Source organism: Phacochoerus africanus, chromosome 7 (genome assembly GCF_016906955.1).
Source record: "Phacochoerus africanus isolate WHEZ1 chromosome 7, ROS_Pafr_v1, whole genome shotgun sequence".
NCBI lineage: Eukaryota > Metazoa > Chordata > Mammalia > Artiodactyla > Suidae > Phacochoerus > Phacochoerus africanus.
The window spans coordinates 93,252,873-93,265,240 of NC_062550.1; the positions used below are offsets into that span (position 1 = coordinate 93,252,873).

The 12,368-nt window shown below is 43.8% G+C and overlaps 1 long non-coding RNA gene across 1 annotated transcript in view; it reads right to left on the reverse strand.

Moving 5' to 3' along the window:
- LOC125131540 (uncharacterized) overlaps positions 1-12,368 on the reverse strand; it is a 93,828-nt gene that overhangs the window by 5,492 nt on the left and 75,968 nt on the right. The window contains exon 2 of the long non-coding RNA XR_007135961.1: positions 8,418-8,580. This is a non-coding gene — a long non-coding RNA (uncharacterized LOC125131540). The remainder of the gene's footprint in view (positions 1-8,417; positions 8,581-12,368) is intronic.

Consider the following 12,368-nt stretch of genomic DNA (forward strand, 5'->3'; position numbering starts at 1 on the left):
TTGAAATGAATATCCGTAAGAGCAGAGACTCGCGTTGTCTCATTTGCTGTTATATTTCCAATATCTACCAGAGAGTCTGACACATACAGGTGCTCAGAAATAGTTTCTGAATTAAGAAGTCAATGAATCAATCAGCTATAAGCCTAAAACACACTTAAACACGAAGAATAAGCAGAATGCAGAACAACACAGGTTTTTAAGTAAACTCACATAGTCACTGAGACCCAATTTAAATTATCCAGTTTCCCTCAACAGCTTTAACCTTACTCCCCCCGCCCAGGCCAGGGATCAAGCCTGCACCACAGCAGTGACCCCGGCCGCTGCAGGGACTACACTGGATCCTCAACCCACTGCACCACGAGGGAATTTCTAACCTAACTTTTTAAGCTAACGATTATTGAACATTTACTACATGCCAGAAATTATGGACATTCTTTATACATGTCATTTAGTTCTATTCAATCTGTGCACAGCACAATGGACTACACAAAGCTAGCTAAGTGTCAGAGCCAGAATTCAAATACGAATCAGTCTTATCGCAAAGACTTAAGTCCCGACCTAACTTCGGTTGCTCTTGATACCACACTCCCTTCGGATGGGGCAGCTTCCCTGGGAACATTCACCCAGGAGAGTAAGGTCAGGGCACCTTGGCCCTAACGTGGAGCTCACACCTCTGTCCTGGAAGGTTTGGTGACAGTTCACTTGGAGAGCACCTGGCAATCAAGGCTGGGCTACACAAGAATAGTCTTCCTGCTATGCACATCCCACAAGCACAATAAGACATTATCTAAAAAAGGAAGGAAAAAAAAAAAGACAGTCTCTAAAAGAGCATTTGCCAAGTTAGTTGATTACTAAATTTCTGAACCTTCTGTAGAACCTAGGCAATGACTGTTACATGCTGCCTAAGATTCAGGTCTCCAAATTTTTTTTTTATTTTTTATTATTAATCAAATGAATTGATCACATCTGTAGGTGTATAATGATCATAACAATCCAATTTCGCAGGATTTCCATCCCATAACCCAAGCACATCCCCCCACCCACCCCCAAATGGTCTCCTCCGGAGATCAGGTCTCCAAATTTAAACATTTCTTTTACTGCACAAAATGACTGGGTTCTCAATCTAATAAAAAATGATACGAAAGAACTTATTCACAAAAGAGAAACAGACTCAAAGATTTTGAAACCAAACTTATGGTTTCCAAAGGGGAAACACTGAAGGGAAGGACAAACTACGAGTTTGGGATTAATATATACACACTGCTTTATATAAAATAGGTAACAGGACCTACTATATAGCACAGGGAAATCTACTCAATACTGTATAATAACTTATACGGGGAAAGAAGCTGAAGAGGAATGGATATATGCATAACTGATTCACATTGCTCTGAACCTGAAACTAACACAACATTGTAAGTCAACTCTACTCCAATAAAATTTTTTTTAAAATGTATAAAAAAGGGGGGGCTGGGTTCTTATGAAGCTCAAGTGAGCGAGTGCATATGTTATCTCTTTGGGAAAAAAATGTGAGATGTTTCACAGAATGCACATTATTTACGCAATCACAAAATTCTGGAAATGGAAAGGAACTAAGAAATGACCTCTTATGTCACAAAAGTAAAAAAAGAGGTACAGCGAGGGAAAGTGACTCGTGGCTGCAGGACTTGTAGCTGATAGAATGAAACAACAATATCTACCAAATTTAGTTCTCAATACATAACCGAGCAATGGTTCTTTCAGCCTTTTTTCCTGAGTTAATACTTAGGATTTCAAACTTTCAAAATTATTCCAAGGTAATGTTGATGTGCACATATTTTTTCCTCGACTTTAGATTTTATTTTATTTAAAATATGTCAGGCTACCAATCTCTCAGGTAAGATGCAAAGGACCTCATTTCACCTAAATGTCTCTGGGGACAAAAATAACCAAAAAAATTACTATATATGCTTGGTAAACAAACTCTTCAAAAATTGACTCTTAGAGATGCAACTGGCGGAAGGCATTTATGGGTGCCTGCAATTTCAGCAGGAAGTAATTGAAGGATACCTTGAAGACTCTTCCTCGATCGCATGTGCTTTCTTTCTCTGCAGTTACTTTCTGAGTTACAGCTATAATTGTCTTCCCAGTTCAAAACGGTATCACAGAAAAATTTACGGTTTCCAAAGGAGACAGTTTGGGGGGTAGGGAGATGTGCTGGGGTTGTGGGATGGAAATCCTATAAAATTGGATTGTGATGATCATTGTACAACTATAAATGTAATAAATTCATTGAGTAGTAATAATAAAATAAATAAAACACACACACACACACACACACACACACACACACACAAATGGTACCACAGTTCAGCAGTGGTTCAAGATGATCCACTAGTGCCAAATGGAACTGAACTTGTCACTGTCTCTTTTTATGTGTTTCACACAGTTATCCTGATCCTCTATGTTCTCAAACTTTACAGAGCATCAGAATCACCAGGACAGCTGGTGAAAGCAAAGCACTAGGGCCTGACTGGGTCCCAGTGTCTCTGATTCAGGAGTCCTGGGATGGGGGTCAGGAATTTGCATGTCGAAGGGGTTCCCAGGTGATGCTCTCTGGACACCACTGTTTAAATTATGGGATAAACATATTTCCATCAAGATTAACCAGTATTGGGAGTTCCCATTGTGGCGCAGTGGTTAACGAATCCAACTAGGAACCATGAGGTGGCGGGTTCGGTCCCTGCCCTTGCTCAGTGGGTTAACGATCCGGCGTTGCCGTGAGCTGTGGTGTAGGTCACAGATGCGGCTTGGATCCCGAGTTGCTGTGGCTCTGGTGTAGGCCGGTGGCTACAGCTCTGATTCGACCCCTAGCCTGGGAACCTCCATATGCCCAAGAAATGGCAAAAAGACAAAAAAAAAAAAAAAAAGATTAAGCAGTATTGCCATTGAGATGGATTTTTTAAAATCCTGGATTATTCCTAGAATAGAGGAAATGGTGACTTCAAATCCAGATGCCAGATCCACGTCTTCCACAAAAATAAATATTCAACATTTTCTCCTTGAACTCTTTCACTGAGAGAACAGAACTGAGTTATTGTCAGAGATTCCCATGAAAAGTTATCATCAATCGCTGATTAGCGCTTTGACAAATAATGAGTGTTATAGCTGCAGGTAAGATTCTATTAAGCATTTTCCATTGAATAATTCTCCATCATACTGAACAAAGCATTTTCACTCCTGTGCAGTCCAGACCTGGTTTCGTTGCTTAGCAATGGGCTCCGCGAACCTTTACGGTATCGTGTTTTCCTCTTCAAAAAGGGGCGGTGAGCCACAGGTACTTTTTAACTTCGCCAGAGTGCTCCCATACAAAAAGATTAATAATCATTTTGTATTTAATCTAGTAGACTCAAAAAAAGGATTCTCAAGATGAGACGCTTTCTTTTAGGATGTTTTAAAAATGCACGGTGCTCTTTCTTCAAAGGGAAGCTCTTTGATTCACAATCATTGTGGTAACTCCTGGAGGAAATTCATCTTTCTGACAAAAAGCTATCAATCCATCAATACACATAGACCGCCTGGTCTGTGTTCAGCCCTGGGCTGGGCAGGCAGGAGATTCTAGAGACATGTAAGAGAATATCTCTGGACACATTTTGTAAAGAGGTGGGTTTCGATGTTACTAAGACAGTATCTTCTTCATCAGATACTGTCTTACGATGCATAAAAGAGATACAATTAACTTAGAAGAAACAGTGGCAGACTATATAAGACAGGAGGCTATTAGCTACTAAATGATGAGGCACTCCACCCAGAGCCTTTTAAGAATTCAGAAAGGGGAGAAACTAAGAAGAAGAAGAGCTGGCATCCATCAAGGGCTTCCTATATGCTCGGCACTCCAAACGCAGCATCTCTTTTAATTATCCCAACAGTCCTGTGAAGTCAGAGTTATGAGTATCCTCATTTTCAGAGGAGAATGCTAAGTCTTAAAGGTTAATTAATGAGCAAGTAAACAAAGCCAGGTCTGGGGCAAGTGAAGGAGAGCTTGGTGGCATGTGGCTACATGGAGACCCACCTATCATGCTGCCCTTTTCCTTGGCATCTCTCTGCATTATTCATAAATGCAGAGCCTAATTCCAGGCCAGCATTCCTCCGGGGAAAGACTTAAGCTTTAATTCACACCTATAAACTTCCGTGAATGAATACCTAGCCCTTCCATCCGTTCAGCCAACCGAAAGTCCTCTGGGACATGGCAAAGGAAGGCAGGCTTCTTTGCATGTATAGTATCTTTCAACGACAAGGTCTGTAGTGTGATCCACGATTTGTACAGACGTACGTATGTGGATCCATGAAAGCGCAGCCCGGGTTTATCCCGGCAGAATTGCATCAGCCGGTTTGAACTGCTCAGCAGCATCTCTATCCAAACCATTTTTCCCCTTGATTGTGTTCATAACCCCTGTGCCTATTCCGATAAAATTTCTAAATTCAACTATTCCTTGAATGTTCTCTCTAGCCTTGTCTGAAAGTGCCCCAGACCCTCCGAATAACAGTAGAGACTTTTACCCTCACGCTCGCTCCACTCCTCATACACAGAAAAACAGAGCAAGCGAAGCAGCCGTGTCTTCCAGGAGGCTTTTGGGTTTTTTGGTTTTGTTTTGTTTTGTTTTGTTTTTTGTCTTTTTGCTATTTCTTGGGCCGCTCCCGCGGCATGTGGAGGTTCCCAGGCTAGGGGTTGAATTGGAGCTGTAGCTGCCAGCCTATGCCAGAGCCACAGCAACGCGGGATCCGAGCCGCGTCTGCAACCTACACCACAGCTCACGGCAACGCCGGATCGTTAACCCACTGAGCAAGGGCAGGGACCGAACCCGCAGCCTCATGGTTCCCAGTCGGATTCGTTAACCACTGCGCCATGAGGGGAACTCCCCCAGGAGGCTTTTGAAATGGAGGATAAGACCAGGTGCATCACCCCAACACCAGATCTGGGGTGGGAGAGGGGCGTCAGGGCAAAAGCCAAACTCCAGGGCCACAACGTTCTGACCTTAAGATGTCTCTAAAACTTCTGAAAAAGTAGAGGTAAAAGAACACAAACGGTTAATATTTAAACGGACTCCTGGGTTGGGAAGCAGGAGTCCTAGTTTCTGGAACTGTTTCTGCCAAAGTTCTGAGGTTTTCGGAGTCTATAAAATGTGTAGGAAAAGAATGAAAAAAAATCTGACACCCTCCAGCACTCAACAAACACAGCCTCACACGCAGCCAACAAACAAGACAGGACATTAGTGCAATCTCTTCGGCGAGCAATTTGGCACATGGCACGACATTCCGTCCTAGAGAAATGCTCTCACGTGTGCACAGAGCTTCCACACAAAACATGTCCACAGCAGAACTGTTTACAACAGCGAACTACTGGAAACAACTGGACATCCTCCAGGGTAGTGAATAAATAAAATGTGCCAGATTCATAGCATGCACTATAATATTTAACAAGAGTAAACTAGTATTTATGCTTAAGCTGGATCTCAAACATACGTTGCATGCAGATAAAAGCAAGCGGCAGACTAATATGTATGTATTATAAGATACCACTGTATAAATCTCAAGAGATAAAAAACAAGCATTGGTACAGAACCATCTGTCTTGTTTATGGCCACTATATAGCATGTAAAAGTGCTTTTTAAATGGCTTAGAAGACTTTATACCAAATTCACATTAATTGCAGCGTCTAAAGAGAGGGTGGAATTTGATTGCAGGTGGAGGATGAAGAGTACTTCATCCTGCTCAGTTTAAAAACAAAGATTTTTCTGGATCTGCCTTGGTGGCAGTGGTCTCCAGATGGATGACAGCCACAGTCAGGCTGGACTGTGCTGTTCCCCTCCAAGGTTTCTGTGGAGTGGGACTTTCTCTGTTGCATTCCTACCTGGCATCTGTCTCTCCCTTTGTTCCTGAGTGGTAGACCCCCTCGTGGGGCTTTGAGCAGGCTGTACCTCGGTTCTGGCAATAAAAATATCCTGAATGTTGTAAAAAAAAAAAAAAAAAAGACTTTGAAAAGACAAAATGTTACCAGTGATTGGTTCTGAATTGATGTTCATTTTAGTTCTACGTGTTTTGCTATATTTTAAAACATAGGCTTCAATTTATTTTTTAAAAAAGGAGAGAAATCACTAAAAGATGTTTAATTCCCTTTCCAGCTCTGCATTTTAGAGTTGGATAATTAGAAATGTCATACATTTCCATTAGAGGCTCAAGACAGACCTAATCCTGGGTGATGTAGGAGGGGCCGGAAGTTCCCTCGCTCTGGCCCCTCCTTCCCACTGAAGCAAAAGGATGCACTTCAGTGAAGCCCTGAAGTCCTTTCGAGCAGAGCTGGCTTCCTGAGCGTGAGACGGACAGTCACATGCCACCCTGTGCTGTACTCAGAAGGGACCCACACTTGGTTTAATGCTCTACTGTCACCTTCTTGAAATTCATAATAATATCATCTTCGAACTTTTGTTTTGTAAGTGAAATCTACTGGGACCATGGAGTGTGGATGTCAGCAGGGGAGAGACGCCCAGCATGTGTGCTCACATGTCCTGGCTGTCTCATCCACACACAGCTGCAAACCCACAACGCGTGGAAATTTAGTGAGACCAAGCAAATGTAGCATCATGAATGTTGCCGGCTTCCATAGAGTGTGGATAGAAAGTGTACATGTGAAGAAGCAAAATAAAGGAGTTCCCATCATGGCCCGGCAAAAATGAATCTGACTAGTATCTATGAGGATGCAGGTTCAATCCCTGTCCTTGCTCAGCGGGTCAAGGATCCGGCGTTGCCGAGAGCTATGGGTGTAGGTCACAGATGTGGCTCAGATCTGGCATTGCTGTGGCTGTGGTGTAGGCCATTGGCTACAGCTTGTATTGGACCCCTAGCCTGGGAACCTCCATATGCCACAGATGAGTCCCTAACAAGGAAAAAAAAGAAAAAAAGAAGCAAAATAAAAAACAGTTGAGTTAATTTAGTTTTGTGTAGCATTTCCACAGTTATGATAAGAACGCTAACACATGCTTATAAGAGGTACAAAATACAAGCGATGTGATTTCTGTGATTCCACATATGAATTAAATGCTCTGATATTTGCATTTAAAAATGGCACTGCACAGTGTAAAGAGGAATGGCAAGATTTATGCTAATGGTTTAACATTTAAAATTTTTCTTTACTTAGAACAACATTCAATAGCAAATAAAAATATCACGACGAATTGTAAGAGACCGGAAAAGAAAAGAAAAGGCTTTCTTTTTTTCTTTTCTTTTTTTTTTTCAGCTGCACCTGTAACATATGGAACTTCTAAGGCCAGGGATCCAATCTGAGCCACAGCTGCAGCAAGCCAGATCCTTAACCCCCTGTGCCGCAGTAGGAACTCCAGGAAAAGCTTTATGTTTCAACAATTGTATTGGCGCTTTTGAACAGAGGGGCCTGCACTTTCGGTTTGCACTGAATCCTGCGTATCCCGTAGCGGGTCCTCCACTCCGGCTTTAACACACGATATGCCTAAGAGAAACTGTCAGCAAGCGATCGGGTGGCTGTCTGGACATTTCCTGCAGCAAAGCCAGGGACCATCTGGAGCCTGAATGTCATCACCGCCTCTTCTCTGTGTTCCTAGGAGCCCAGGACTGACAGATAACTGTACAGAGGTGGCTCTCAGCCCAGGTGGTCCGCACCCCCCCCCCCCCGGGACAAACAGCTGCAGGAACATTTCAAGAATGTGGGGGAGGGCCTCCCTTCACCCAGGGGAAGACAGTAGTTAAAAGACCAGGCTCTGGAAACCCACCTAGATTGACATTCCTCCCCACCGCTTAAAAGCCATGTGACTTTGGGCAAGCAAATAAATTCCTTGGCACCTCAGTTTCCTCATCTATAAAATGGGCTAATTGAATGGGGTTGTTGTGAGGATTTAGGGTGCTATGTTTGATATGTAGGAGGCCTTCATTCAATAACTGTTAGTCAGGGGAGTTCCCGTTGTGGCGCAGCAGAAACAAATCCCACTAGTATCCATGAGGATGTGGGTTTGATCCCTGGCCTTGCTCAGTGGGTTAAGGATCCGGTGTTGCCGTGAACTGTGATGTAGGTCATAGATGCAGCTCTGATCTGGCGTGGCTGTGGCTGTGGTGCAGGCCGGCAGCTGTAGTGCCAATTAGACCCCTAGCCTGGGAACCTCCATATGCCGTGGGTGCGGCCCTAAAAGGACAAAAGGCAAAAAAAACAACAACAAGCAAACAAACAAAAAACCTGTTAGTCATGATAAGTGTCCCCAAACCCCTTTTCTCACTTGGGTGCTCAGTGGCTCAGGGGCGGTGGTGTGGGAGGGAGTTTCGAGCGGGGCCATTGCATCAGCTTAAGCCCGAGCCCAGCTCTGCAAGTGGCCGGTCGTGGTTCGTCCGAAAAATGAAGAAAATGCCCATCTTACCTGACTATGGGAATGTGCCAGCAGGTCTCCTTCCCTCAGTCTGAGAACCCACCTACCCCGTGAGCCTTTCTTCAGTGGTCTTGCTTTACTCGTCCTAAAGAGCAGGTGGGAAGGGCAGCATTTGAACATGTTCCTCAGGATTTTCAGAAGCTCCGACTGCTCCCTGTCAAAGAAGGATAAGAAAGATGCCCTAAGCTCGTGCTCTCTTCCTCGCGGGGGGCAGGGCGGGAGAGCAGCGTCATTGAGAAGCTGCAGACGTCAAGAGAAGAGAGGGCCGTTCAACTGTGGGTGCCCAGAGGAAACGTAGAGCAGCAGAAAGGGCATCGAGTTGGGAGAAAAACACACTCCCAGGGCTCGAATTGCCAGAAGACTCCCCTTCTCATTTCCTAAAATCCCTAAACCACATTTCTGCCCTTCAGACGCCATCTAATGGAAACTCAAGCCACGAAGGTCTCGGTTAACCGGTGGTAACAGGCCCTGAAGGTAAGGATGGCAGAAAAAGGAGGCAGAAAGTCAGTAAGGAAAGAATAAACCTGCCTGCCGTCCCGAATTGGAGCACAGAAGGCATGTGCCCAACATTGTCGTAGGTGAGGGCGAGCTTCAGGGAGGCTTGACTCTAACTCTAGTCACTGCGATGTAATCACCTCGAGAGCTGCCTCCTAGGACACCGAAAGCACAAGCCACAGCAGCAAAATGAGACGAATGGGACTACCTCAGACTTAAAGTCTCTGCAGCCAGAGAAACAACCAACAGAGTGAAAAGGCAACGTACAGAAGGGGAGAAAATCGTTGCCGTATATCTGATAGGGGGCTCATATACAGAATGTACAAAGAACTCCTGAAACTTAACAACAAGAGAAACAAATAGCCCAGTTTGTTTAAAAAAATGGGCAAAGCCCTTGAACAGATGTTTCTCCAAAGAAGATAGATGAATGTCTAATTCAAAAAGATACATGCAAACCAGTGTTCATAGCAGCATTATTTACAATTGCCAAGATATGGAAGCAAGCTAAGTGTCCATCAATAGATGAATGGTTAAAGAAGAGGTGAGATATATATATATATAGATATATAGATATATATATAACGGAATATTACTTGGCCATAAAAAAGACTGAAACAATGCTGTTCACAGCAACATGTATGGACTTGGAGGGCATTATGCTAAGTGAAATTAAGTCAGACAGATAAAAGCAAATACTTTATGATATCGCTTATATGTGGAACCTGAAAAATACAACAAACTAGCGACTGTAACAATGAAGAAGCAGACTCACAGATGTACAGAATAAACGAGTGGTTACCAGGAGGAGTGGGAAGGGGCAATATAGGAGCAGGGAAGTGGGAGGGACAAACTATTGGGTGTAAGACAGGCTCAAAGATACCTTGTGCAACATGGGGAAGATAGCCAATATTCTGGAATAACTGTAAATGGATTTGAACCTTTAAAAGTTACATTTTAAAAAGTTTAAATACATTCAAGAAAGAAAAAAAGGGCAAAGGACTTGAAGAGATATTTCTCCAAAGAAGATACACACATGTCCAACAAGCATATGACAAGATGCTCGAGGTCACTAATCATGAGGAAAATCCAAGTCAAAAGGGCAATGAGATACCACCTTACCTTCATGAAATGGCAACTACCCAAAACACAGAAAATACCAAGGGCTGGTGAGGATGGGGAGAAATTGGAAGCATTGGGCACAGTTAGAGGGAATGGAAGATGGTTCAGCTGCTGTGGGAAATAGTAGAGAAGATTCTCAGAGACGTATAAATAAAACTGCCATAGGATCCAGCAACTCTACTTCTGGGCGTAGATCCAGGAGAATTGAAAACAGGATCTCTAAGAGATATGTACACACCTGGGTTGGTGGCAGCACTATTCACAACAGCCAAGAGGAGAAAGCAACCCAACTGTCCAATGGCAGAGGAATGGACAAACAAACTGTGATGTTTATACACAATGGCATATTATTCAGCCTTAAAAAAGGAGGAAATCCTTGGAGTTCCCTGGTGGCCTAGTGCTGAGGGGTCCGGTGTTGTTGCTGTTGTAGCGCCAGTTCCATCTCTGCTCTGGGGACCGCCGTGGGCACAGCCAAAAAAAAAAAAAAAGGAGGAAATCCTGTCGCACACTACGACACAGAGGAACTTGGAGGATAATACGCTAAGCGACATCAGCCAATCACAGAACAGAAGACTCTGTGATTCCACTTACCTGATGGGGGTCTAAAGTCGTCAAATGCAGACAAACTGAAAGTAGAATGTCATTACCAGGAGCTGCTGGGGAGGCGAGATTGGGGAGCTTCCATTTTAAAGGTGAGAATGTTCTAAAGAGCTGTTGCACGACAACGTGCTTAGAGTTGACACTGCTCACCTCTATGCCTTTTTTTTTCTTTTTGTCTTTTCGCCTTTTCTAGGGCCGCTCCCGAGGCATATGGAGGTTCCCAGGCTAGGGGTCCAATCGGAGCTGTAGCCGCCAGTCTACAGCACAGCCGCAGCCACGCAGGATCCGAGCTGAATCTTCGACCTACACCACCGCTCACGGGCGACGCCAGATCCTTAACCCACTGAGCGAGGCCAGGGATCGAACCCGCAACCTCATGGTGCCTAGTCGGATTTGTTAACCACTGCGCCACGACGGGAACTCCGTGACCTGGATGCTTTAAGGACAGTGCTGTTGTTTCTCCCTCTTCTTCTAAGGACACCAGTCCCATCATGAGGGCCCGTGTTCATGATCTCACCTGATCCAAAGGCCCCTTCTCCAAACACCATGACATTGGAGGTTAGGGCTTCAACGTATGAATTTGGGGGTGGGGGGGTAGGAGGAGGGACACACAGTCTGTCCATGACGTCAAGCGGAAGCTCATCCTCCCCCTCTGAACCTTATTACAGAGTGAGCAGGCCAGGCCGGGGCTCCCGGGACTTCTACCCACACTCAGAGGCTCATGTGTGGGTGAGGCAGGGAGAGGTCTTTGGTGGGAAGAGGTCTTTGGTGGCAGAGGCATGTGGCTCTGTTCTTACCAGCACACTTCTATAATCTCTTCCCACACCTGAGTGCCTGAGTTGTAACACTAAACGTTTCATAATTGGCTTCGTAATTCCTATCAGCTTCTCAGTGATTGCTCTCATGTCTAGATGATGGAGGATTATAGAATTTTGCAATCAATTATACGATTTCATAACCAATTACACAGCCTTTGAACAGCCCATGTCTCCTTCATGCAAAAGTCATTTCAATGTTTAATTACTGAAAAATCCAGTAAAGCTAAGAAGAGTGATTTCATGCACTCATTCCCTAAGATTAAAAAAAAAAAAAAAAAAAAAAAGCAGACCAAGTATAAGCTGTTAGATTTAGATAAATTACTATAAAAGTCAATTTAATGGCATTATCAATAATTGCAAATCTAAGTAACGGGTTTCACATGAAGGCTGGTTATGTCAACACATCCAGGTAGTTGGTTATTGATGGCCCAAAGGGGGCATAGTTACTCATCGCCTTGGAGATGATGCTGATAGATTACTATGCTGATGGATACCATTAACCACATAAAAAAAGGAAGCCTGATTCATTTATTTAAGCCTCCATAGAAGGTAGTTCTTAACTTCTGTCCCTAAACAAAGAAAAAGAAACAAACCCCTTTTTTAATTTTTCATCATGAAGTTTAAAAACAGGGCACTTTTCTCCTTCTATGTCCTGGGTTTGTAAGACCACCTTCCAAGCCTTGCATGATCAGAAGCGTCGAGCAGCCCCCTCTACACATCCTTATTCTTCAGTTCCCATAAACACTGGGATTCAAACTGATGACACACAATATTAATTCTTCAAGAGTAGGGTGATAGTTCTTTCTACTGCTCTCCAGAGTTCTGTAACTCTAGCCTTAGGAGACCATGCAAATGTCTTCTAACTGCAAATTCCTTCTCATAATCATTATATAACGACTCATACATAAGG